This window comes from Macaca fascicularis, chromosome 1 (assembly GCF_037993035.2).
Source record: "Macaca fascicularis isolate 582-1 chromosome 1, T2T-MFA8v1.1".
NCBI classification, from domain to species: Eukaryota; Metazoa; Chordata; class Mammalia; order Primates; family Cercopithecidae; genus Macaca; species Macaca fascicularis.
The window spans coordinates 141,492,493-141,518,576 of record NC_088375.1 but is presented as its reverse complement, the minus strand read 5'-3'; the positions used below and the strand labels follow the sequence as shown (position 1 = coordinate 141,518,576).

The following is a 26,084-nucleotide window of genomic DNA, read 5'->3' as shown; positions in this document are numbered from 1 at the left end:
AGGGTGAATCCTTTTCACTCTCTTCCGTTTATATCTTCACTGCTATTACATGTCCAGTTTACCTGTAGCTTTCCATGTTTATTGTTCCCTTTTCATCTCAGCCTATTTGTTCCTTATACTTTTTGTGTGTGTGTTTGTTTTTGCTTTTTTGGGATGGAGTCTCGTTCTGTCGCCTAGGCTGGAGTGCAGTGGCACGATCTCGGCTCACTGCAACCACTGCCTCCTGGGTTCAAACGATTCTCCTGCCTGCCTCCCGAGTAGCTGGGACTACAGGTGCCCATCACCATACCCGGCTAATTTTTGTATTTTTAGTAGAGATGGGATTTCACCATATTGGCCAGGCTGGTCTCGAACTCCTGATCTTGTTACTGCCTGCCTTGGCCTCCCAAAGTGCTGAGATTACAAGCATGAGCCACCTCACTCAGCCTGTTCCTTATACTTTTATATTTCAGTTCCACAGAGGCTGTATCTTCCTAAATCAACTAAGGATGCTAGAAAAGTTTTGAAATTTCTTACATGTCTATAATAAATAATTTTCAGAGAGTTACACTTCCTCTAAATCTTCATAATGATGTTCCCTTTGTTCAGAAAGTTTTATAAGTCCCGTATTGTTATGTGATATCTCATTTGAGGATGAGAAAAACATCTAGACCTGGTATTTGATAACAAACAGGTAGATGAACCCATTCTGGCCCCATTCTGTCAACATATGTGCTAGTGAAATCTGCTCTAATCTACAGCTGCATAGTTGATGAGCATAACTTCTAATCTAATTCCCGATGTCTTAACAGGCTTCCATCTGGGGCAGGTCTGCTAAACTCAAATCCAACCATCAGGCTTAGTGTTACACAGAAATGATGGAATATTTAGAAACAAAACAAAACAAAACAAAAACAAAACTATAATCTCCGGCATATTACTTGAGATTCTTCATTATAAGTCGATGGAAAATCTATCTCTAATTGGCTTCAACTGAAACAGAATTTAGGGACTCAAATAACATACTTCTCCATTTATTTACACCTTTTTAAATTTCTCTCAGCAGTATTTTATACTTTTCGGTGTAGAGGTGTGCCTGTTTGTTAAATTTATTCTTAAGTATTTTGGTGCTATTAAAAGACAACTGGTTTTTAAATCTTATTTAAGTAAAAATACAATTAATTTTTTTATTGCCCTTGTATCTCAAGACTTTGTTAAGTTTACTTATTGTTTACAGTACTTTTAAAATTGATTCCTTAGGATATTATACTATATAAATAGTTTGAGAATAGGGCGTTTTTACTTCTTCCTTTTTAATCTTTATTTTTTTACTTCTCCTTGCCTTATTGCATTGGCAAGGACATTCAGAAAAATGTTGAGTAGAAATTTTGGGAATGGTATCCTTGCCTGTGGAGCACCCAATTCTGTCACTGTTCGAGGCATCACTGTGTAACCCGCACAGTCCTAGGGAGACTGAACAAAGCGGGGGCAAATGTGGGAATAAAAGACAAAGACAAAAGAGTATATTTGGAAGAAGGGGTGGGGGGCACCTTGCCTCTAGTGGACAAGGGCCCTGAGCTTTACACAGCCCTTCATATTTATTAAGCAAAAGAGATAGTGAGAAGTGGGGTGGAAGAAGGGGTCAGCTGCTCAGTCCAGAGTAGGCTTGCAAGACTGCATTCCTTGAACAACAGGTTCTAGATGTCACAGTAGATAACCTCAGTGCCAGGGAATGACTGCCTCCAGCAAACCTGTTGGCAGGAGCAGTTGTGAATTTGCTCACATCCTGCATTCATGATAAATAGTTTGTTGTTAGATCATATAGCCTCCAGTGGAATGCTGAGTTGGTCATGTCCCATGGGCCTTCGGCTCCCTGCCCTTGCCTTGTTCCTGGTTTTAAAGGCATAGTCCTCAGGGGCTTATCATTAAGAATGATGTTAGCTGAAGGCATGTTGTAGGTGCCCTTCATCAGACTGATGAAACTATCTTCTAATTCCAGTTTGCTGAATTTTATTTAAGCCCCATGCTGATTTTGGTCAAATGCTTTTTCTGTGTCTATTGAGATGGCCACATTTCTTTTCCTTATCATTAATATGGTGGATTACATTTATTTATTTTCAAATACAAAACCAATCTTATATTCCTGGGATAAAACCCATTTGATCATGTTCTATTAATTCTTTTATTTATAGCTGGATTCAATTTGTTAATATTTTGTTAAAGAGTTTTATGTATGTTCATAAGAGATTTTTAACTTTTCATAATATATTTACTAGATTTTAGTATGTGAATTACACTAGCCTCACAAAATTAGTTGATAAGTTATTTCTTCTTCCTTTATTTTCTGAAGCCGTTTGTTAGATTTTACAGTCTCTTTCATAAATGTCTGAGAATTCACTTGTGATACTCTCTGGGCCTGAAGTTTTCTCGGTAGGAATGTTTTCTATCACAAAGCGAATTTCTTTGACACACAAAAGACTATTCAGTTTTTTGGGTTTTTTGTTTGTGTTTTGGTTTTTGGGGTTTTTTTGAGACAAGAGTCTCGCTCTGCCACCCAGGCTGGAGTGCAGTGGCACGATCTCAGCTCACTGCAACCTCCACCTCCCAGATGCAAGTAATTTTCCTGCCTCAGCCTCCCAAGTAGCTGGTATTACAGGCGTGTACCACCATGCCTGGCTTATTTTTGTATTTTTAGTAGAGACGGGGTTTCACCATGTTGGCCTGGCTGGTCTTGAACTTCTGACCTCGTGATCCACCCTCCTCGGCCTCCCAAAGTGCTGGGATTACAGGCGTGAGCCACCGTGCCCAGCCAAGACTATTCAGTTTTTAAATTTAATTTTGTATCAGTTTTGGAAAGTTACATTTTTCCAGGAATTTGTTTCATCGAAGGCATCAAATTTATTGGCATAAAGTTGTTTTTCGAATTTGATTATCTTTTTGAAGTTTACAGATACATAATGATGCTCCTCCTTCATTATCAGTATTGGTATAATAAGCTTTTTCTAGGGGTTTTCAATTTTTTTTATCTTTTGAAAAAACCCATTTTGGTTGTATTTATTGTTTCTATTGTCTATTTTCTAATTAACTGCCATCTGCTATTGTCTTCACTTTCTTCTTTCTTGGGTTTAATTTGCTTATTTTTTTCCAGCTTCTGGTAACTTAAATATTACATTTTAATACTTCTTCCTTTCTAATATGAACAATTAAAGCTATAAATTTCTCTGTAAGCAATGCTTTAACTGCATCCCCAAAATGCTAACACATTTTTTATTATCATTCAGTTCAAAATATTTTCAGAAATATACCGTTTCATTTCTAAGTCTTTGGAGACTTTCCAAATATCTTTTTGTTACTGACTTATAGTTTAATTCAGCTGTAATCAGAAAACATACTCTGTTAGATCTCAATCTTCTGAAACTTGTAAAGTACTTGTTTCATGGCCCTGGATATGGTCTATTTTGGTAAAAGTTCCATGGTACCTAAAAAGACTGTTTATTCTGTATTTGTTGGGTATTAGGTTCTATAAATATTAACTGGGGCAAGCTGGTTAACAGTGCTATTAAAATCTTCTCTATCTGTACAGACTTTTGGCCTAGTTGTTCTACTAACTGCTCTAAAAGGGATATGAAAATCTCCAAGTATGACTGTAGACTTGAATCCTTTCTTCCATCTGTCAGTTTTATGCTTTATGTATTTTGAAGCTAATTAGGCATATATGCATTTGGGATTATGTCTTTCTGATATATTGAGTTTTAAAAATTATAAAATGTCCCTGTTTATCTCTGGTAGTACTCCTTGAAGTCCATCTTTTCCATTATTAAAATATTTATTCTAACTCTATTTATGTTTACATGGTATATCCTTTTCCATCCTTTTACTTTGAAGCTTTGTACCTTTTTGTTAAGTGCATGCCTTGTAGACAGTTTATAGTTGGGTAATGCTTTTATCCAGCTTGACAATCTCTATCTTTTAATTGTAATGTTAAGTCGATTTACATTTAATTTGGCTGGATTTGGCTGGACTGGCCATTTTAGTGTTTTCTATTTGTCTCATCTGTTTGCTGTTTCTCTGTTCCTCTTTTGGGGTGAACTGAAAAAAAATTCAGTATTGTCTTTTAAAAACAGCTTCATTGAAATACAACTCATATTACAATTCACCGATTTAAAGTATAGAAGTCAATGTTTTGTTGTTGTTGTTGTTTTGAGACAGGGTCTTGTTTTGTCGCCTAGGATGCAGTGCAGTGGCGATCACAGCCCCACAAGGTCACAGCCTTGATCTTCTGTGCACAAGTGATCCTCCCATCTCAGTTTCCCAAATAGTTGGGACTACAGGTGCATGTCACCATGCCCAGTTAATTTTTTTTTTTTTAGTAGAGATGAGATCTTACTGTGTTGCCCAGGCTGGTCTCAAGGTCTCAAACTCCTGGGCTCAAGCAATTCTCCCACGTCAGCCTCCCCAAGTGCTGGGGTTACAGGCATGAGCCACTGCGCCTGGCCCAATTCAATGTTTTAAAAACTATATTCATAGGGTTGTAAAAACATCACCACAATCTAATTATAGATCATTTTCATCCCTTTCAAAGAAACCCTGTACTCATTAGCTGTCCTTCCCCTTATTCCCCCAGCCCAAAGCAACTACGAATCAACTCTCTTTCTCTATAGATTTGCTTATTCTAGATGTTTTATATAAATGATAATACAATATGTGGTCTTCTGTGACTGGCTTTTTTCACTTAACATAACTTTTCAAGATTCATCCATGTTACAACATGAATCAGTACTTCATTTCTTTTTATTGCTGAACAATATGCCACTGTACAGATATACTACATTTTATTTTTCCATTCGTCAACTGATGGACATTTGGATTGTTTCCACTTTTTTACTATTTTAAATAAGGCTGCTATTAACATCCATGTATATGTTTTTCTGTGGATGTGGGTTTTCATTTCCATTGGGTATATATCTAGGAATAGAACTGCTGGGTCTTATGTAACTCTATATTTGACTTGTTAAAAAACTACTAAACTATTTTACAAAGTAGCTGCAATATTGCACACTTTCACTAGCAGTGTATGAGTTCCTATTTCTCCACATCCTTGTGAACACTTGTGATTGTTCTATCTTTTTCATTATAGTCATCCTAGTGGATGTAAACTAGTATTTTGTGAGCCTCTATTTTCCTTTGCTGAACTCTTTGTACTTTTGTTTTACTGGTTGCTTTAGAAATTAAAATATACATCCATAACTAATACAATCTACAGTTAATGCTGTACCAATAAACACTAAATATAGATGTCTTGTAACAGCAAAATTCTATTTATCCCAGTCCTTTGTGCTACTGTTATAAACCCTACAAAACAGTGCTTTAATTTTTCTTTAACCATTAGTATGTCTTTTAAAGAAATTAAGAAAATAATCTATAGTCTTTCATATTTATTCACTGATTTGCCATTTCTATTGATCTTCATTCATTTCTGAAGATATGAGTTACCAGTTAGTGTCGTTTGCAGTGTTATTTCCAGTATTAGTTCTTCAGCCTGAAGAACTTATTTTACCATTTCTTATATTACAGGTCTGCTGGTGAAGAATTCTTGTTTTTCTCTGAAAAATATCTTTAGTTAACCTTCATTCCTGAAGACTAGTTTTTCTGGATATGTAATTCTAGAGGCCGGGTATGGTAGCACATGCCTGTAATCCCAGCACTTTGTAAGGCCAAGGTGGGCAGATAGCTTGAACTCGGGGGTTTGAGACTAGGCTGCCCAGCATGGCAAAACCCCGACTCTACTAAAAATACAAAAATCAGCTGGGTGTGGTGATGCATGCCTGTAATCCCAGTTACTTGGAAGGCTGAGGCATGACAATTGCTTGAATTCAGGAGATGGAGGTTGCAGTGAGCCAAGATTGCACCACTGCATGCCAGTCTGGGTGACAGAGTGAGACCCTGACTCAAAAAAAAAAAAAAAAAAAAAAAAAAAAAAAAAAAAAAAAAATCCTAGAGTGGCACGTTATTTCTTGTAGAAATCTAATGATGTAATGCCATTGTTTTTGGCCTCCACTGTATCTAATGAGAAGTCAGTTGTAATTATGTATTATTGCTCCCCTGTGTGTAAAGGGTTGTTCTTCTCTCACTGCAGCCAAGATTTCAGCAGTTTTATTAAAATGTATCTGATGTGGTTAACTTTGTGCTTATTCTTCTTGGGGTTTGTTAAGCTTCCTGGATCTATAAGTTGATATTTTTTCACCAAATTTTACTGTTGGTGAAATTTTCTCAAAATTTTTTGCCCCATTTTCTCTCTTTGCTCTTTTAGGAACTCTACTTACATGTATGCTTAGACTGCTTGCTAGTGTCCTAGAGGTCTCATAGGCTCTATCTAGTTTTCATGAGTCTTTTTTCTCTCTGCTCTTTGAGTGTTTTCTATTGATGTCTTCAAGTTAATTGACTCTTTGATGTCCCAAATCTGCTGTAAGGTCCATTTTTCATTTCAGTTATTATACTTTAGTGTTTTATAATTTTCACTTTTAAAAAGTGTCTCTTGGGAGGCCAAGGTGGGTGGATCACCTGAGGTCAGGGATTCAGCACCAGCCTGGCCAACACGGTGAAACCCTGTCTCTACTAAAAATTAAAAAATTAGCCAGGTGTGGTGGTGCATGCTTTTAATCCCAGCTACTCAGGAGGCTGAGGCAGGAGAATAGCTCGAACCTGGGAAGCAGAGTTTGCAGTGAGCTGAAACCACACCACTGCACTCCAGCCTGGGCAACAGAGTGAGACTCCATCTCAAAGAAAAAAAAAAAAAGGAAAAAAGAAAAAATTTCCCTTTCTGTTTGAGGTTTTCTACTTGTTCAATTACTATACACATATTTTCTTTCATAGTCCTTAAGCATATTTATAATGACTGCTTTAACAGCTTTGACTTAGAATACAAACACTTGGTCATCTTGAAGATATTTTGTTATTGACTACTTTTCTTTTGAACGTTGTTACATTTTCCTGTTTCTTCACATGTCTAGTGATTTTTGGATTGGTTCTTACACATTATGTATAATATGTTGTCATGACTCTGGATTCTGTTACATTCCTCTGAAGATGGATCTTTGTTCTAGCAGGCAGTTAATTTGGTGGGACTCTCAATTTCCAAATTCTGTCTCCCCTGCCATCAGCATCTGTTGAAACCTCTTCTCTGTTCTTTTAGCTTCCAGGTGCTGCTTTTTCATTGCATTTCCTGGGCCTCCCCACACATATGAAGGAGTTGGGCAGATGTTAAATGCAGGTTTGGTGACTAATCTTTCTGCATCTCCTCCCCTTCCAAGATTTTTTGCCTAAGTTTCTGGCTGCTCTACTAGTCCTGAGCCCTGTTATCCAAGATTTCTGCCTCTGGAGCCAGGCACAGACTGGGGAGGACCTTCAGGGGCAAGTTCCTTCCTTTCAGATTGAGTTTATCTTTTCTTTCACTTCCTTTCCAGTGCCTTTAAATAGCTGTTGCAAATATATAAATGTATATATGTAATTTTTAAATCTACATTTCAATAATCTTTATCTGTGGGAGGCTAGTGTGAGTAATCTATTATGCCATCACCAGCAGATGAAATAATCAGTGTTGTTTTGATTCAGTGTCTCACACTGGGAGAATTTTTTGGATTCTTCATCCACCTTTCAGAGGTTCATCTTTATCTTGGCTGACTTTCCAAGTTGTCACAAGATGGAACCAGCAGCTTTCAGAGCTACATGCTTCCATCTTCAAAACCAGAGAAGGAAGAAAGAGCCGAACCATCAAACGTGGTCCTGGGCTTCACTCCAACTAAACAAATTTTTAGAAAACATAACCACCCTTGAACCAAGCACTGTGGCCAGTAGAATGCTATGAGCCGACTGGTCATCTTCTCCCTCTGGCCCTATTCCTTGTTTCTGACTCCCTGAAGGCCTATAACCCCACTTACAGGTCCCTGTTGCTTTTGTAAGCCAGGGGAGTGATGCTGTGGAATACTCTTCCTCAAGGGCAGCACGGCCTTTTGTGGCTCCCAATTTTAAGGACACAGGTCAATTGCAATTCTCTGACTCTCACAAGCCTGAAGTCTTTTCTCTTCACCTCATATAGCACTTAAAAGTATGGTTCCCACTCCCCATTGGCCATTTTGGCTTTAGCTCTCTTTCATATCTGGGTTTGAGTTTCCTTGTCACTTCTGGTATCTGGAGATTTCCTTTGTCTGCTTTCAAACTTAATCAGGTAGTAATAATAATAAAAAAAAAAACTGAGAAAGGGAGCTTATATTTTATCCAGCATTTCTATGTATTCGAAGAAGAAAAAAAGAGGAATCTTCTCATATTAACTAAATCAGTAACTTTCCTTAGCCTTCAGGATATAGAACCAATTCTAATTCATTTAACACGGAGGGCCCTTCATGGTATCATTTACCCTCTTAGTTTCATGACCTGAATACCCTCAAATGCAATCTTTTCTTTTGCGAAGGAAAGAACTTTTTGTAATTCTCTGTTCATGCCATGCCATTTCTTCTTTCCATGCCTTTTCTGATACTGTTTACTCTATATAGAATATTATCTCCCCAAGGTGCCCATGCCCTCACACACAAATTTTTATCTAGTCAACTGATACTCATTCTAAAAGTCTCCAACTAAACATGGCTCTTAAAAGCCTTTTCTGTCTCTCCCTCCCCTATATCAACTAAGACTAAGACGGTCCCTTCCTGGGGTCCTGTAACACTCTATACACACTTCTGAAATACAAATATCACTCCAATTGCTGGATTACTTTTCCCACTAGACTACACTCCTTGAAAGAAATATGTCTTACGTAATTGATTACTTCTAGTACTTCATTCTTCGTTTGGCACATATTAGATATTTGACAAATGTTTGTTGAATGAATGGAGAGACAGATTCTTTTTTCTTTTTTTAAAAAAATTAATAGATTTATTCTTTAGAGCAATTTTTTTTTGGTTTACAGAAAAACTGAACAGAAAGTACAAAGTTCTCATAGAATTGGCAAAACCTGGACATAACCAAGATGTCCTTCAGTAGGTGGATGATACATAAGCTGTGGCACATCAGACAATGGACAATTATTTAGCAATAAAAAGAAATGAGCTGGCCCCTCATCCCATGTGCAGACCCCACCACTGGAAGGCCTGGTGCCCACACCATATCAAAGAAAAAAGAGACTGAGTGCAGAAGAAAAGACAGCCTGCATGATGGCAACATTTTTTAAAACAGAAGATGTATTTCAATTAAAAGAGATGGAGAAGGCCAGGTGCAGTGGCTCACGCCTGTAATAGCAGCACTTTTGGGAGGTTGATGCAGGAGGACTGCTTGAGGCCAGGAGTTGAAGATCAACCTGGCCAACCTAGCGAGACCCATCTCTAAAAAAAAAAAAAAAAAAAAAAAGACATGGAGAAGACTGCTCCCAAAGAGAAAGGCATTACTGCTGTGTTAGTAAAAGAAAAAAGTCCTTCAAATTTTAGTTGATAATGATATGGTTGGTGAGAGAACTGGAACTTCTCATTATTATCAGGCTTTTCCAAGTAAAATTCTTCATGCAAGGACCTGTAAATTGGAGGTTCTGAAATCTCAGTTGTTTCAGAGAATCCAAAAGCATGCAAACTTACAGAAAAGCATCAGAAAAACTAAAACTGGCCAACATGAGATGAAGGAGTGAACCATGCTAGCCAAAAAGCATTCTTCACTCTGGGATCAAAGGGAACAGCTAAAGACAGAAGTTGAAAAATGCAAATAATGTGACCCGCAAGTTGTTGAAGAAATACATCAGGCAAATAAAGTACTTGTTAACAGATGGACTGATAACATATTTGCAATAAAATCTTGGGCCAAAAGAAAATTTGGGTTTGAAGAAAATAAAATTGATAAAACTTCTGGAATTCCAGAAGACTTTGAGTACATTGACTAAAATATACCATGGTGGTAAAGAATCTATGAGCTCATAAACATGCAAATTTTTAAATATTATCCAACTAGGCCGGTACAGTGGCTCACGCCTGTAATCCCAGCACTTTGGGAGGCTGAGGCAGGAGAATCACAAGGTCAGGAGATCGAGACCATCCTGGCTAACATGGTGAAACCCCATCTCTACTAAATATACAAAAAATAAAAAATAAAAATTAGCCGGGTGTGGTGGCACACTCCTGTAGTCCCAGCCACTCGGGAGCCTGAGGCAGGATAATCACTTAAACCTGGGATGCAGAGGTTGCAGTGAGCTGAGATCGTGCCATTGCACTCCAGCCTAGGCGACAGAGCGAGACTCTGTCTCAAAAAAACATTTTTTTTAATTTAAAAAATATTATCCAACTAAATGTACTGAATTGTCTTTTACCTATAACAGTGTTTATCATTTTATTAAAGTATAAAATGTAAAAAAGAGAAAGAAATGAACCATCAAGCCATGAAAAGACATAGAGAAATCTTAAATGTGTATTCCTTTTGTAGTAATTCTAAGATTTTAGAAAATTATTTGTCAGACATACCCTACCTGATTGAAAAATGCAAATAATGTGACCCGCAAGTTGTTGAAGAAATACATCAGGCAAATAAAGTACTTGTTAACAGATGGACTGATAACATATTTGCAATAAAATCTTGGGCCTAAGTGTATTCCTAAGTGAAAGAAGCCAATCTGAAAAGGCCACATACATACTGTGGAATTCCAACTATATAATATTCCAGAAAAGGCAACAGTAAAAACATCAGTGGTTGCTAGGGGTTGGAGGGATGAACAGGTGGAGCACCAAGGATTTTTAGGGCAGTGAAACTACTCTGTTTGATAATAATATAATGGTGGATACATGCCATTATACACTTGTCAAAACCCAAAGAATGTACATCAAGAGTAAACCCTAATGTAAACTATGGGCTTCTGGAGATAATGATGTGTCAATGTAGGTTTGTCAATTGTAACATATGTACCACTCTGGTGAGGGATGTTGATAGTCAGGGAGGCTGTACATGTGTGGTGCAGAGGGGTATATGACAATGCTCTGCTTAATTTTGTCACAAATTTTAAATTGCTCTAAAAATTAAAGTATATTTTTTAAAAATATGAAAGAGCTAAATATACATCTCAAGAAGAAGAAAAAGAACAGAAAAACAAACAACCCCCCCCAAAACCCAAGAAGTAGAAGGAAAGAAATAATAAAGATAGAAACTAATAAAACAGAACATAAAATAAAAATCAACACAACTAAAACTTTGTCCCTTTGAAAAGTTCTAAGAAGAAATTGAAAAGGTGAATAGTTTCTATATCTAAAAACCACAGAAGGAAAAAGTATCAGGGAGGCAGGCATGATCAATAGTATATAATGCCATAACCAAGTAAAGTACAATTAATATTGAAAACTGCCCGGTGTGTGGCTCCCATCTGTAATCTCAATGCTTTGGGTGGCCAAGGCAGGAAGATTGCTGGAGGCCAGGAGTTTGAGACCAGCCTGGGCAATATAGCAAGACCCCTTAAAAAAAGGAAAAGAAAACTGCCTGATCTAACAATAAGGAGATCACTGATAACTTGGGCAAGAATAATTTAAGTGGAATGGAATGAAGTCGAACAAGTCTCTAAAAGCAAAAAAAAAAAAAAAAAAATCCCAGATGTGTTGACATTAATGCTGACATATATCTGCAAGAAGCTAGATTTGATTTATCTTTACCTTTGCACAGTGCCTCACATATCACTGCCTGCAACACTATTTGCTGAATTAATTTAGTTGGATGGAAAAGAAAGGACCACACATAAAGAGCTTTAAATGCTTGACAGTATTGAGGCTTAAATGAAGAAGTTTTAAGATTTCTCAACAGATAAACAGTCTGATGTTTAAAGAAGGTTAATCTGGATGTTAGCTTAAGACTTTTAAAGGGAATACTGAGGAAAGGGAGACTAGTTAGGAAGTTATTGCAGCAATCTAGGCCCTTCTGGATTAGGATAGGCCAACAGCAGTGACGATAAAAGGGTAAAATTTGAGACATTATGAAAGTAAACTTCTTAGGATTTGTCAACAAACAGATATGAAAGTTAGAAGAAAAAGACGTTAAAGGTTTGAAAGACTGAAAAACTTAATAAAGAACAAAGGTCAGTGGTAACACACAATGGCATTTTAACTAAATGCAACCTCAACTGGATCTATTTCTACGGTTTAAGAAATTCACGTTTTTAATTTTCAGCATACAACTTTTGGTCACAAAATAAATTTTCTTGAACAAATGAATTTTAAATCTAGATGTAAACTGAGATCTTTATAAATGAATAAAAAAACAGTGGAGAATTTATTCAAATTCATATACTTCTATATTTATTTCCAGAAGGCAAGATAATGGGATAGTTTTGAAATATCTAGTAGAATATGCCAATTTTTCATAAAAGAAAAGTTTTTTTTCTTAACAGTTTAAATCTAGAAAACTAGTTTAAAATCAAAAAGTTATGCATGAGAAAAGCTAAAATGACAAATCTGGCAAGATATCTACTTTTATATACATATATCAGAAGTTTTCTATTTGTGGAAACATGCAAACTCGCATAGTTCAAATGTATTTCCTGAGTCAGCATATACTGGAAGGTTTCTCACCTTCCTCTTTTCATCTTATTTTGGCTCACCTTCTCCCTCAAAACATCTTGAAACATAGATACTGTGGAAACAAATGAAAATGATCTATCTCTGAAAGCATTCAGAATCAAATAGCTCAGCATTCCTCTTCTTTTTCACTAAATTGTGCTCTGCACCACAAAATTAAACAGACATCCCTAGGGATACAGATTTGCCAAGAGTGTTCCTGGCAAAAATAAAACCTGGCCTTTCTCCAGACTGCTATACATGGACAACAATGGAAGTTCTACGAATGGAGATTGATTGCTGGCTGGCTGGCGGGTCTGTGGTTACTTACTAGTGTCAAGATGAAGAATATTAGGCACAGATCATTTTCATGTCCAAAGACTTCTGAAAAATGTGCTCTGCTTGACTTCTCACATTCAACAAAGTGAGAGTTATCTACTGAAGAAACAGTTATAATTCTAGCTCTATTCCTTTAAGTATCAGACTAGCAAACTGAAGCCCAGCGAAGGTGGGTCATTTGCCCAGAATCATATAGCTAGTTGGTGACAGGACAAAACACAGGTCTTGAGATTCCCAGTTCAATATTTCCACCTCTCTATTGAGCAACACTACTCTCTAAATAATACTAAAAAGAATGTGTTACTCATTGTCTTAAACTCTTTTAATCTAAGTCATTTCATAACTTGACATTCCTGTTTGGTATTTTGCTAGAAATTGCAATATACTTTTATTTGGTGAGATACTATACATTAATATAACAGTTTTTAAAATAACTATGTATTTTAAGTCCCAGAATCACCAAAATAAAATGAGATTAGAAATGGTTTTAAAACTATTAAAACGCAATTAATAAATTCTGAATCTTTAAACTTGGGGAGATTCTTTAAAAATTACAGCTGAATATATTTAAAAGCAGAGAGGGGTACTGGAATCAAGGTCACAAGACCAGGATTTAAGTGCTATCGCTGCTACTGACTAGCTGCATGACCTGAGCATGTTTCCTCCTTATCTATAAAATGAACAGAGTCAATCACAGTTGCTGAAATCAGTTTTATCATTTAAAATACAGTTCCAGACAACTCAAGGATAAGATCTTTATCTTATCCTTATTATATTATAACGTGTTCAAATAATTGAGCAAAAAAAAGAAAAAAAATCCCTCACTATTCTATACCTAACTAACTAAAGACAATAAAACACAGGAAATGGCTGGGCATGGTGGCTCATGCCTGTAATCCCAGCACTTTGGAAGGCTGAGGTGGGAGGATCAGGAGTTCATGACTAGCCTGGGTAATAAGGCGAGACCCTGTCTCTACAAAAAATAGGAAGATAAAAATTAGCCAGGCTGGAACATCTACTCTGGTGGCTGGAACAGCTACTCAGGTGCCTGAGATGGGAGGATCAATCACCTGGGCCCAAGAGTTCAAGGTTGCAATGAGCTATGATCATGCCACTGCATTCCCGCCTGGGCAACAGAGAGAGACTTCATCTCAAAAAGAAAAACAAAAGAACAATAACAACAACAAAAAAACCTCACAGGAAACATCATCTCTACTATAAAAAAGCTGTAGATTTGGCTCTGCATAGAGTCAGCAAGAAAAACAATGTCAGAAAAATGCAGTACACAGTTGAAGTTATGGAAATCTGGATCACATCTTTCTGCATTCATTTAACTAAATAGGCAGCTTTGAAAACCTAAGTATAGTTTTTCTGAAGGGGAAACAGAAGGAGAACATAAAAGAAGCTCAGAGAAGCCGGGCATGGTGGCTCATGCCTGTAATCCCAACACTTTGAGAGGCCAAGGCAGGCGGATCACCTGAGGTCAGGAGTTTGAGACCAGCCTGACCAACAAGGAGAAACCCCGACTCTACTAAAAATACAAAAATTAGCCAGGCGTGATGGTGCACGCCTGTAATCCCAGGTACTCAGGAGGCTGAGGCAGGAGTTCTCCTATTGCTTGAACCCAGGAGGCGGAGGCTGCAGTGAGCCAAGATCACACCACTGCACTCCAGCCTGGGCAACAAGAACGAAACTCTGTCTCAAAAAAAAAAAAAAAAGAAAAGAAAGAAAAGAAAAAGAAAAAGAAAAAAGAAAGAAAGAAGCTCAGAGAAGTTGTTTTAGTCCAGTTCTGCCAGACCCTCCACAGCAAGTACCATGCAGCACTATCAGACATCAAGACCCTTTATCCATTGCTTTATTGAGTGCTGTTATACATGGTCCTGGATGATTTGAACCTGTTTAATAATAGGTCTTTTAGATCTTTGGGGGTGAAATTAACTGTAAAAACAACTTTTACTTTTGCTTTTCTACTACTTGAGACAATTGTGAATTCACACAGATATAGATACCCTTACATACAATTCACTGTTCATTCACTCTATGGAAATCCAAAAAGTACAAACATAGTCCCTGTACCCCCCAGCTACCAAGAGTTTACAATTGAATAGGATCATGAGTTTTACTATTTAATAAATTCTTACCAGTTTTTATGTCCAATTCACTGTGCATTCACTCTATGGAAATCCAAAAAGTATAAACATAGTCCCTGTACCCACCAGCTACCAAGAGTTTACAACTGAATAGGATCATGAGTTTTACTATTTAATAAATTCTTACCAGTTTTTATGTCCAATTTAATTGCACTTAAGTCCTTTGTCTCTTAACAGATGTAAAACAGAAAAATTAATTTGTAAGGTACTAGAAAAAAGGATTAAGGAATCATAAAGAGCTAATCCAAGGTTGGGCATAGTGGCTCATATCTGTAATCCCAGCACTTTGGGAGGCTGAGGCGGGTGGACCACTTGAGGTCACGAGTTCGAGACCAGCCTGGCCAACATGGTGAAGCCCTGTCTCTACTAAAAAATACCAAAAAAATTAGCCGGGCATAGTGACTTCTTCCTAGAACATTAACTGGTGACTAACCTATCATAAATACTTTGCAAGTATTTCTTCACAGATACTGCATGATATACTTCTACCTAACTTTTGCAGATGTGACTTTCAATTTGTGGGGATCACAACAGAAATCTCCACATGCTTTATTTGTTACAGACTAAATGGTGAATCCAGAAAGAAAAAAAGGGTCTGACACAATCTTTCAGCCTCCTTTTGGGCTAGGATTGGAATTCATTCTAGTGGTGAATGACCCAACTATTGCCAAAGTTGTTTTTTTTGGCAATGCTGCTTTTAAAAAAAAATCTCAGTACCAGGTCATTTGAATATCTAATTGGAAAAAATACATATATCTTTAATCACACCATATACAAAAATCAATTCCTAACTGACTACAGATCTAAATGTGAAACATAGGACAATAATGCTTTTAGAGAAAAACAATAGAATAGCTTTGTGACCTTAGAATATTTAAAGTATTTGTGTCTTCTTAAACTGGACACAAAACCTCTAATCATAAAATAAAAAATAATAATAAACTTGATTATATTAAGAATTTCTGTTCGGCCGGGTGTGATAGCTTACTCCTGTAATCCCAGCACTTTGGGAGGCCAAGGCAGGCAGATCACAAGGTCAAGAGATCGAGACAATCCTGGCTAAGACGGTGAAATCTCATCTCTATTAAAATACAAAAAATTTAGCCAGGCATGGTGGTGGGAGACAGAGCAAGACGCCATCTCTAAATTAATTAAATTTAATTTAAAACAACTTCTGTTCTCCAAAACACAATATTAGAACAAAATGACCACAAAAGTAGAAGGCAATAATATATCTGACAAAGGGTTTACATAGAGATTGCACAGAGAATTCCTATGAGTTGATTTAAAAAAATATACAGAACGCCAACAGAAATATGAACAAAATACCTGAACTTGAATGACTTCATAAAAGAGGATATCCAAATGGAAAATAAACCTGAAAAAGATGCCCAACTTCATTAGTTATCAAGGAAATGCAAATTAAAATTGCAACATGGTATCAGGCTGGGCCTGGTGGCTCATGCCTATAATTCCAGCACTTTGGGAAGCAGAGGTGGGCAGATCACTTGAAGTCAGGGGTTCAAAACCAGCCTGGCCAACATGGTGAAACCCCGTCTCTACTAAAAATATAAAAATTAGCCAGGCACGGTGGTGGGCACCTGTAATTCTAGCTATTCAGGAGGCTGAGGCAGGAAAACTGCTTGAACCCAGGAGGCGGAGGTTGCAGTAAGCCAAGATCACGTCATTGCACTCCAGCTTGCAGACAGAGCAAGACTCAATCTCAAAAACAAACCAACCAACTAAAAAACCACAACATGGTATCACTCTACACCCATCAGAACATCTAAAATGAAGATGTGAAATACCAAGTATTGGGGAGGGAGTGGAGCAACTGAAACTCTCATACACTACTTGCTATGGTTTGAATGTTTGTGTTTCCTCCAAAATTCATGTTGCAAGTTAATCTCCAATGCAACAGTATTGAGAGGTAGGGCCTCTAGGAGGTGATTAGGTCATGAAGACTTCACCTTGGTGAATGCGATATTAAGTCCTTTAAAAAAATGGTTTCACACAGCAATTAGCATCTCTTTTTTTTTCTGCTTCTACCATGTACAACATGGCAAGACCACATCTCTAAAAACAAAATAAAATAAAGATGGGCATTAAGAAAAACAACTGAACATAGAGGGAGATGTTGGGCAAAGGATACAAAACTTCAATTAGACAGAAGGAATAAGTTCAGGAAATCTATCATATAACATTGTGGTTATAATTAATGACAATGTATCATACACTTGAAAATTGCTAAGAAAGTAAATTTTAAGTGTTATCACCTCAAAAAAAAGTATGTGAGGTAATGCATATGTTAATTATTAATAGTTCGATTTAGCAATTCCACAATGTATACATATTTCAAAACATCATATTGTACACCATAAATATATGCAATTTACATCAATTTTTAAAAAATAAGTAAAATAATTTTTAAAAATGGAACATAGGCATATCTAGGAACTACCCATTCAATTCCACAGAAATGCTTATGTATGTTCACCAAAAGACAGGTACTAGAATATCCATAGCTTCAATATCTGCAATAGCTAAAAACTGGAGAGGGCCAGGCACAGTGGCTCATGCCTGTAATCATAGCACTTTGGAAGGTCTAGGCAGGAGGATCACTTGAGCCCAAGAGTTTGAGACCAGCCTGGGCATCATGGTGAGATCCTGTCACTACAAAAAGATAAATAAAAGAATTAGCCAGGTGTGGTGACGTGCACCTGTAACCTGTAGTTGCAGCTACTAGGGAGGCTGAGGTGGGAGGATCACTTGAGCCCAGGAGTTTGAGGTTACAGTGAGCTATGATCATGCCACTGCACTCCAGCCTGGGCTGTATACAGAGCGAGACTGTCTCTAAAAACAAAAAACAGTAGAATGAATAAATAAATTGAGGTATGTTGACACATGGAATACTAGACAGCAATGAAAATGAAGGATATATAACTACATGTGACAATAAGGATGGATCTCACAAACATAATGCTGAGCAACAGAAGCCAGACCCCAAAGATATGAGTCCACTTATATCAAAAACAAAATCAGGCAAAACTAGACTTCCATTAGAAGACAGGAGATGTTAATAACAGGACAAGAAATGAGGGAGGCTTCTACCATGCTGGTAAAATGGTGTTTCTTGAGTATAAATGTACATTTCAATATTCATGTTATATTTTATTTATTTATTATTTTTATTTATTTATTTATTTATTTTTGAGATGGAGTCTCGCTCTGTTGCCCAGGCTGGAGTGCGGTGGCACGATCTCGGCTCACTGCAAGCTCCGCCCCCCGGGTTGACGCCATTCTCCTGCCGCAGCCTCCCAAGTAGCTGGGACAACAGGCGCCCGCCACCACACCCGGCTAATTTTTTTTTTTTTTTTGTATTTTTAGTAGAGACGGGGTTTCACCATGTTAGTCAGGATGGTCTCGATCTCCTGACCTTGTGATCCACGTGCCTCGGCCTCCCAAAGTGCTGGGATTACAGGCGTGAGCCTCCGCGCCCGGCCTCATGTTATATTTTAATGAAAAGTTAAGGACTACTTTTTCTTGCTACTTAATATTAAGGTTCTGGCCTTTCACATAAAAAGCCAGCACCCCGACCTTGGATAAATACCAAAGTATACTGTAAAGGCTAGTAATGAAACTGGTTTTAAGCTAACTATAGATTAACCTTTACCCCGGGTCACAGCTTCACAGAATTCGGAACCTACTAATAGTCTGGCAGAACAAATTTGTTCTTTTCTAATTTAAAAAATTAAAAAGGCATTACAAATGATTTTCTTCCCTCCTCCCACTTATTGTTATGAACTATACACAGAGCAAAATACATCACATATTATTTCATTTAATCTTCATAATAATTCCATGAAATAATATTTTTATATTTTTCATAATTTTATAGTTAAAGAGATTTAGGTTAAGCACATTGTCTAAGATCAGTTAGTACATACGTAGTAGAGCCAGGATCTGAATCCTGGTTTGTCTGATTTCCAAACTTTGTTCTTTACCACTTTATACTGCCTCATTGTTATACTGGGGACTGTGTAGGATGGAGTGATGATCATCTTCTTTAGCTTTAGTCACTTTAGAAGGCCAGGTCTGAACAGAACATTTCTTTCCACCTCTTTTTTATAAAGACCCATAAAGGGACTGGACTGTTATGGAATGAAAGCCGGGCATTAATAACGGAGAGCCCATGCCACCAACAGGCCTGTAATAAAAGTGTTTGACTGCTTTTAACAACTGGCTAAATGGGAAATTGGGCAGAGTTCTCAGCAGACTGGTCTCAAATGAACCAACAATTGAGGATGAGTGTTTTCCTCAGGCCATAGTGGAAGAACCATGGATACACTATACAATTTTGTTAAAAATGAGGATTAATGAGCAGGTTCTTTCTTAGCAGGTTTTTTTTTTCTTTTTCTTTTTTTTTTTTTTTTTTTTTTTTTTTGAGACGGAGTCTCATTCTGTTGCCCAGACTGGAGTGTAGTGGCGCGATCTCTGCTCACTGCAAGCTCCGCCTCCCAGGTTCACGCCATTCTCCTGCCTCAGCCTCCCCAGTAGCTGGGACTACAGGCGCCCGCTACCACGCCCGGCTGATTCTTTGTATTTTTAGTAGAGATGGGGTTTCACCATGTTAGCCAGAATGTTCTCGATCTCCTGACCTTGTGATCCGCCCGCCTCAGCGTCCCAAAGTGCTGGGATTACAGGCGTGAGCCACCGCGCCCGGCCATGAGCAGGTTCTTTTTTTTTTTTTTTGGGACAGAGTCTCGCTCTGTCGCCCAGGCTGGAGTGCAGTGGCCGGATCTCAGCTCACTGCAAGCTCCGCCTCCCAGGTTCACGCCATTCTCCTGCTTCAGCCTCCCGAGTAGCTGGGACTACAGGCGCCCGCCACCTCGCCCGGCTAGTTTTTTGTATTTTTTTTTTTTAGTAGAGACGGGGTTTCACCGTGTTAGCCAGGATGGTCTCGGTCTCCTGACCTCGTGATCCGCCCATCTCGGCCTCCCAAAGTTCTGGGATTACAGGCTTGAGCCACCGCGCCCGGCCATGAGCAGGTTCTTAACTGTGCACAGATATCTGCATTTCTTTAAATCTTCTTCTAGGGTATATTATTTTTTTCAAAAGTTATACTGACAAGTATTTATTATTTAATATGGACGCTATTAAAGCTTTAACAAAAGTTTAGGTTGGTAGAAAAATATGACTGACTAGACTACTGATTTTTAAATAGCTTCTGATCTTTAATCATATACTTCATTCAGTAAGTTAGCAGATACTTTCCCAAGTTGCAGATCTGCTACCTAATTAAAATTAAGCACGGCTGGGTGCGGTGGCTCATGCCTGTAATCCCAGCACTTTCAGAGGCTGAGGCAGGCGGATCACGAGGTCACAAGTTCAAGACCAGCCTGCCCAACATGGTGAAACCCCGTCTCTACTAAAAATACAAAAATTAGCCAGGTGTGGTGGTGCGCGCCTGTAATCCCAGATACTCAGGAGGCTGAGGCAGGAGAATTGCTTCAACCCAAAAGGCAGAGGTTGAGCCGAGATTGTACTGCTGCACTCTAGCGTGGAAGACAGAGCTAGACTCCATCTGGAAAAAAAAAAAAAAAAGAAAAAGAGAAGAAAAAGCAAAAACTAAGCACTTTTACTCATCTACTTTGGAAAATCCTAAACTTAAAAAGTAACTTCCAGCTTGTGTGAAAGGTCAATTTCATAGTTAAAAATCACACCCTGACCTGAGATTTTGTTGTATAATCACAGCATCCTTCATAAAAGGAATTTCAAAGTTTGTTTATTGATTGGTTGATCAACTGAGACTGGGTCTCACTGTGTTGCCTAGGCTGGAGTGCAGTGATGCATTCATGGCTCACTGCAGCCTTGACCTCCCAGGCTCAAGCAATCCTCCCACCTCAGCCTCCAAGTAGCTGGGACCATCCAGTTAATATTTTATTTTTTATAGAGTCAGAGTCTCCCAGTGTTGCCCAGCTGGTCTTGAACTCCTGGCCTCAAGCAATCCTCCTGCCATGGCCCCACAAACTGTTGGGATTACAGGCGTGAGCCATCATGCCCAACCCAAAGTTTATTTTTGAACCATGCAATATCAAAGTCATTTGAAATTTAAATGTCATTCTTTATAATAGAGGAAAAATATATATGCCATATTATATAGAACTCTATACTTGATGTGTATGTTAGAGGTTGTTTTTTTTTTTTTTTTTTTTTTTTTTTGAAATGGAGTCTCACTCTGTCACCCAGGCTGGAGTGCAGTGGCGCAATCTTGGCTCACTGCAATCTCCACCTCCTGGGTTCAAGTGATTCTCCTGGCACAGCCTCCCAAGTAGCTGGGATTACAGGCATGCACTACCATGCCCAGCTAATTTTTGTATTTTTAGTAGAGATGAGGTTTTGCCATGTTGGCCAGGAACACAAAGTCATAATCTTTAATTATGAACTACAGATACTTCTACTTGCACCCCTGCCAATACACCTATAGTTGAAGCAGCTTGCTGGTGGTATTAGAATCCCCACAACTTTCTGAGTGGAGGAGGCTCAGTGTTTGACTCTAAGCTGTATGCACCTGCTGTAAGGCTTAGATAAAGGGTATCCCATCTAGATACATATTTATTAACTTGCCTCTTGAAAGTATAGATCCAGGGGGGAAAATCACATATGGCTCTCTAGTAAATATACATAATATCTATTATTTCTCGATTGTGTTATTCTATCTAGGCCTATTCCTCAAGTAAAAATGTAACTGTGGCCTGGGCAACATGGTGAAACCTTGTCTCTACAATACATACAAAAATTAGCCAGGCATGGTGGTACACAACTATAGTTCCAGCTACTCAGGAGGCTAAGCCAGGAGAATTAGCCAGACATGGTGGTGCACACCTGTAGTCCCAGCTACTCAGGAGGCTGAGCCAGGAGAATTAGCCAGGCATGGTGGTGCACACCTGTAGTCCCAGCTACTCAGGAGGCTGAGGTGGGAGGATCACCTAAGCCCAGGGAGGTCAAAGCTGTAGTGAGCCATGATCACGCCACTGCATTCCAGCCTGGGCCGCAGAGCGAGACCTCTTCTAAAGAAAAAAAAAAAAAGTTGATTCCTCTAAGGCAACTCATAAACATATACCAAAGACAGACAATTAATTTGAAAGAAGAAATTAGTCATTTCACTAATTTGACTTCAAAAAATTCTTCAAATAGGCAAAGAGTCCAACATAGAAAGCCATAATGTATTTTTGGAAAGTCATTCAAAAATTTATAATTTTTGGATATATCATTTTATGAGCAAGCTAAAGAATTCCTCTTTCAATAATGAATTAATTCTCCCAGAATTATTAGGGAGGTAAGAAAAAAACCATCCTAATCAATCATCACCTCACTGGTAAATGAAAAAAATAAGGGTCAGAAGGACAAAGGAGCTTGACACAAGCCAAATCACACACTTGAAATCTCATGCTAATGCATATTATTCATCTTAAAGTTGGATAACGTTGGAATTCTTTCTACTTTTCTTTATTTATTCATTTATTTTTTAGACGGAGTCTTGCTCTGTCACCCAGGCTGGAGGCAGTGGTGTGATCTCAGCTAACTGCAACTCCTGCATCTCGGGTTTAAGCAATTCTCCTGCCTCAGCCTCACAAGTAGCTGGGATTACAGGCACCCGCTACCACGCCTGGCTAATTTTTTGTATTTTTAGCAGAGACGGGGTTTCACCATGTTGAACAGACTGGTCTCGAACTCCTGACCTCAGGTGATCTGCCCACCTCGGCCTCTCAAAGTGCTGGGATTACAGGTGTGAGCCACCACACCTGGCCTTCCATTTTTCTTTAAATTCAAAATTACTTCAATAAAAATACTTGCTACATAAGACATTTATAACCAAATACTATCATTTTGTACACTGAATTTCTATCACCTTTGGGGAGGGAAGTCTACATAACTGAATGACTTTTACATTCACTTGGTAGATCTAGCTATATGCCATTTTTGCATTAGTCTGATTTAATAGGATCTATTTTAGGTTAATTAATCTTCAGGGATACAAATTTCTTAATAGAGCAGTCAGCAGTATTTTTAAAAATTAACCAAAACATTCCTAAATCATGTGAAGTAATACATTAGCAAGACTAAAATACCTCATTTCTATTTGTAGCCTTCAAAGCTTAACCCTCTTCCCCACCTTCCCAAATGCCCCCTTCCACCCAGTGATACCCCTTTCCTCCCACATTCTTCTCTGTCAACTAAAAAATGACCATAGAAAATTTACATTTATCAGGGCCAGGAGCAGTGGCTCATGCTTGTAATCCCAGCACTTTGGGAGGCCAAGGCAGGAAGATCACTTGAGGTCAGGAATTCAAGACCAGCCTGGCCAACATAGTGAAACCCTGTTTCTAACAAAAAACACAAAAATTAGCTGGTGGCGGCCCACGCCTATAATCCCAGCTACTCAGGAGGCTGAGGCAGGAGGCGGAGGTTGCAGTGAGTTGAGATCACGCCACTACATTCCAGCCTAGGCAACAGAGTGAGACTCTGTCTCAAAAAAAAAAAAAATTATATTTATCAAATGACTGAAATTCATTTATACTATAATCCTGCAAGTACCTGTATATTAAATTGGCTACTGGTGAAATGGAAGGCTTAATCCCCTACTTAAGAAGACTGGGACAGTATCATCAAGCATATACAGAGATTTTCCATACATGGGGAGCTAGAAATAGGAAATCTGAAATCATGCATTATCTAAAGGTAAACCTAATGTAGTCCTTTCAGGGTGATTCTAAAAACACAACTCTCCCCTGACCTGCCTTTCCTTTTCCTCTGTTGCCTTTTTAGAACATGGCTATTGAACACAACTGTCTGAGCACATCCCCTGACCCTGATTTTAAAAATAGGCATTTAAAGCCAATAACATCATCTTAACATAGTACGACACTTCTTTTTCTTACTCTTACTAGTGCCATATTTTATATGATTATCATTTAATTAAGGGACTTTTGGTACTACAATTCTACCCCTTAACAGACAAATGCCAAGTTCCTTAATATTTCAACTACCTCTGATATTTAAGATTCTGATTTCTTAAAAAGCATTCTTTTGGAATGTAGCCACTTTGGCAACGGAGGTATGTTTTTAAACTCTAGCATTTTTGTTTGTGGATCCCACAAAGAATTTGAAAACTATACATCCCCTTGCATATTTTTAAGTTGACATCTACAGTTTTTCACCATAAGTTTAAATAGTTGCAAACTGCTTTCCATGGCTGTATCATTTTACATCAATTTATGAATGATCCAGTTGCTCTGCGTCCTTGCCAGCATTTGATGTTTTCACTATTTTTAATTTTAGTCATTCTGATGATATCTCATCACAGTTTTAATGTGTAATTCCCTAATGGCTAATAAGCTTGAATGTCCTTTCATCTGTGTTTACTTGCCATCTATATATCTTTGGTAAAATGTCTACGCGTGTCTTTTTCCCACTTTCTAACTGGATTATTATTTAAAACTGAGTTTTGAGAGTTCTTTATATATTCCAGATACTAGTCCTTTGTGAGATACGTGGCTTGCAAATACTTTCTTCCAGTCTGTAGCTTGTCTTTTCCTCTTTTTTAACAGGGTCTTTAGCAGAGAAAAAGATTTTAATTTTGATGAGATCAAATTTATCAATTTTTTCTTTATGAGCCATGCTTTCGGTGTCAAGTCTAAGAACATGCAGTAACTATTATTTCTTGCCAGAATGAAATAGGACTCAGCTATTAAAAAATAGATTTATCCCTATTTTTTGTTTTTATAACTTTAAGTGGTGAGAAACCTTTTTCACATACATGAAAAGATAAAAATGGAAGTCTTGTTATAGCAATTGTCTCTCAATTCTTGGAAATCTTTTGAGTTATGTGACAAAAATAACAGTAACCTACCATCAAAAATATACTTACTGATCTATTAGTTACTTAGCAGACAACTACATTAGGCCTTCTTTCAGTGTTGTTGAGAGCAAAATATTGGAAACTAATATTGCAAGACTGTTATCTAGTCATTCCCCGAGACAGTATTTCCTGTCATTCACTATTTTAACACAGACACCAAATTTTCAATTGCCCTTTTGTTTGGTGTTCTGGTAGTCTTTACATCCAGGGCAATGGACCTTTGTAAAACCTGAAATGGATGAGCAGTGTGCCTTTCCTTTCTACAAGTGGCAAAGGACAACTATGCAATAAAAGGTGGAAAAGCAGAGCACGAACCTCCATTCCGAACACATTCTCTGGCAGAGCAATGTTAGGAAAAACTACATTGGGAATTCAAAAATCTAGAAATTGATTCCCTTAACTATCCACACTCCATACTCGAAAAATGCACTCAAATTTACAGATAAAAGCCAGGAGTGGTGGTGCGTGCTTGTAATCCCAGCTACTCAGGAGGCTGAAGCAGGAGAATTGCTTGAACCCAGGAGGCGGAAGTTGCAGTGAGCTGACATCGCACCATTGCACTCTAGCCCGGGCGACAGGGAGACTCCGTCTCAAAAAAAAAAAAAAAAAAAAAAGCCAGTGTGCATCTACAGCCCACAGCATCAACACCAGCACAGGGAATATATAGACATGAGCATTAAATACTTTTTGAAGAGGAAAAGAGAAGCAGCAAAATGATGAGCAGCAAAATAGCAACATGATACAGTTTGTGAAAGGAAGAACTCAAAAACTAAGAATCAGACAGAAGTAAATTAAGTTGTTGCTTAAAGCACAATAATTAAGGCTTTTAAATTCACCAAACCATTCCGCTATCACAGACTAAAAAGGCTTGTTTAATCCCTTCTCTGTCCTAGGGGAATAAATTATCTCATGAGTCTTTCTATTTTACCAAATTGCTATTTAAAAGCTGGTGAAATGTTTAAGCAATTCATTACATTAATATAAAGACCTTTTATAGGACAAAAGCATTATCAAAACCAAGTATGAACACAGCATTATGAGTAAAGTGGAAAGGATATTGTTTACTTAAAACCCATTGAAATCAACCACAAAACTGATTCTAATTTAGGAGCAGTTTTTTCTTTTTCCTTT

At 37.9% G+C, this 26,084-nt stretch overlaps 1 protein-coding gene and 1 pseudogene across 2 annotated transcripts in view; one reads left to right on the top strand and one right to left on the bottom strand.

Moving 5' to 3' along the window:
* The window catches only part of DIPK1A (divergent protein kinase domain 1A), a 119,928-nt gene that overhangs the window by 77,058 nt on the left and 16,786 nt on the right, over nt 1–26,084 (bottom strand). The window lies entirely within an intron of this gene.
* LOC102116060 (meiotic nuclear division protein 1 homolog pseudogene) lies at nt 9,253–9,918 on the top strand (annotated as a pseudogene).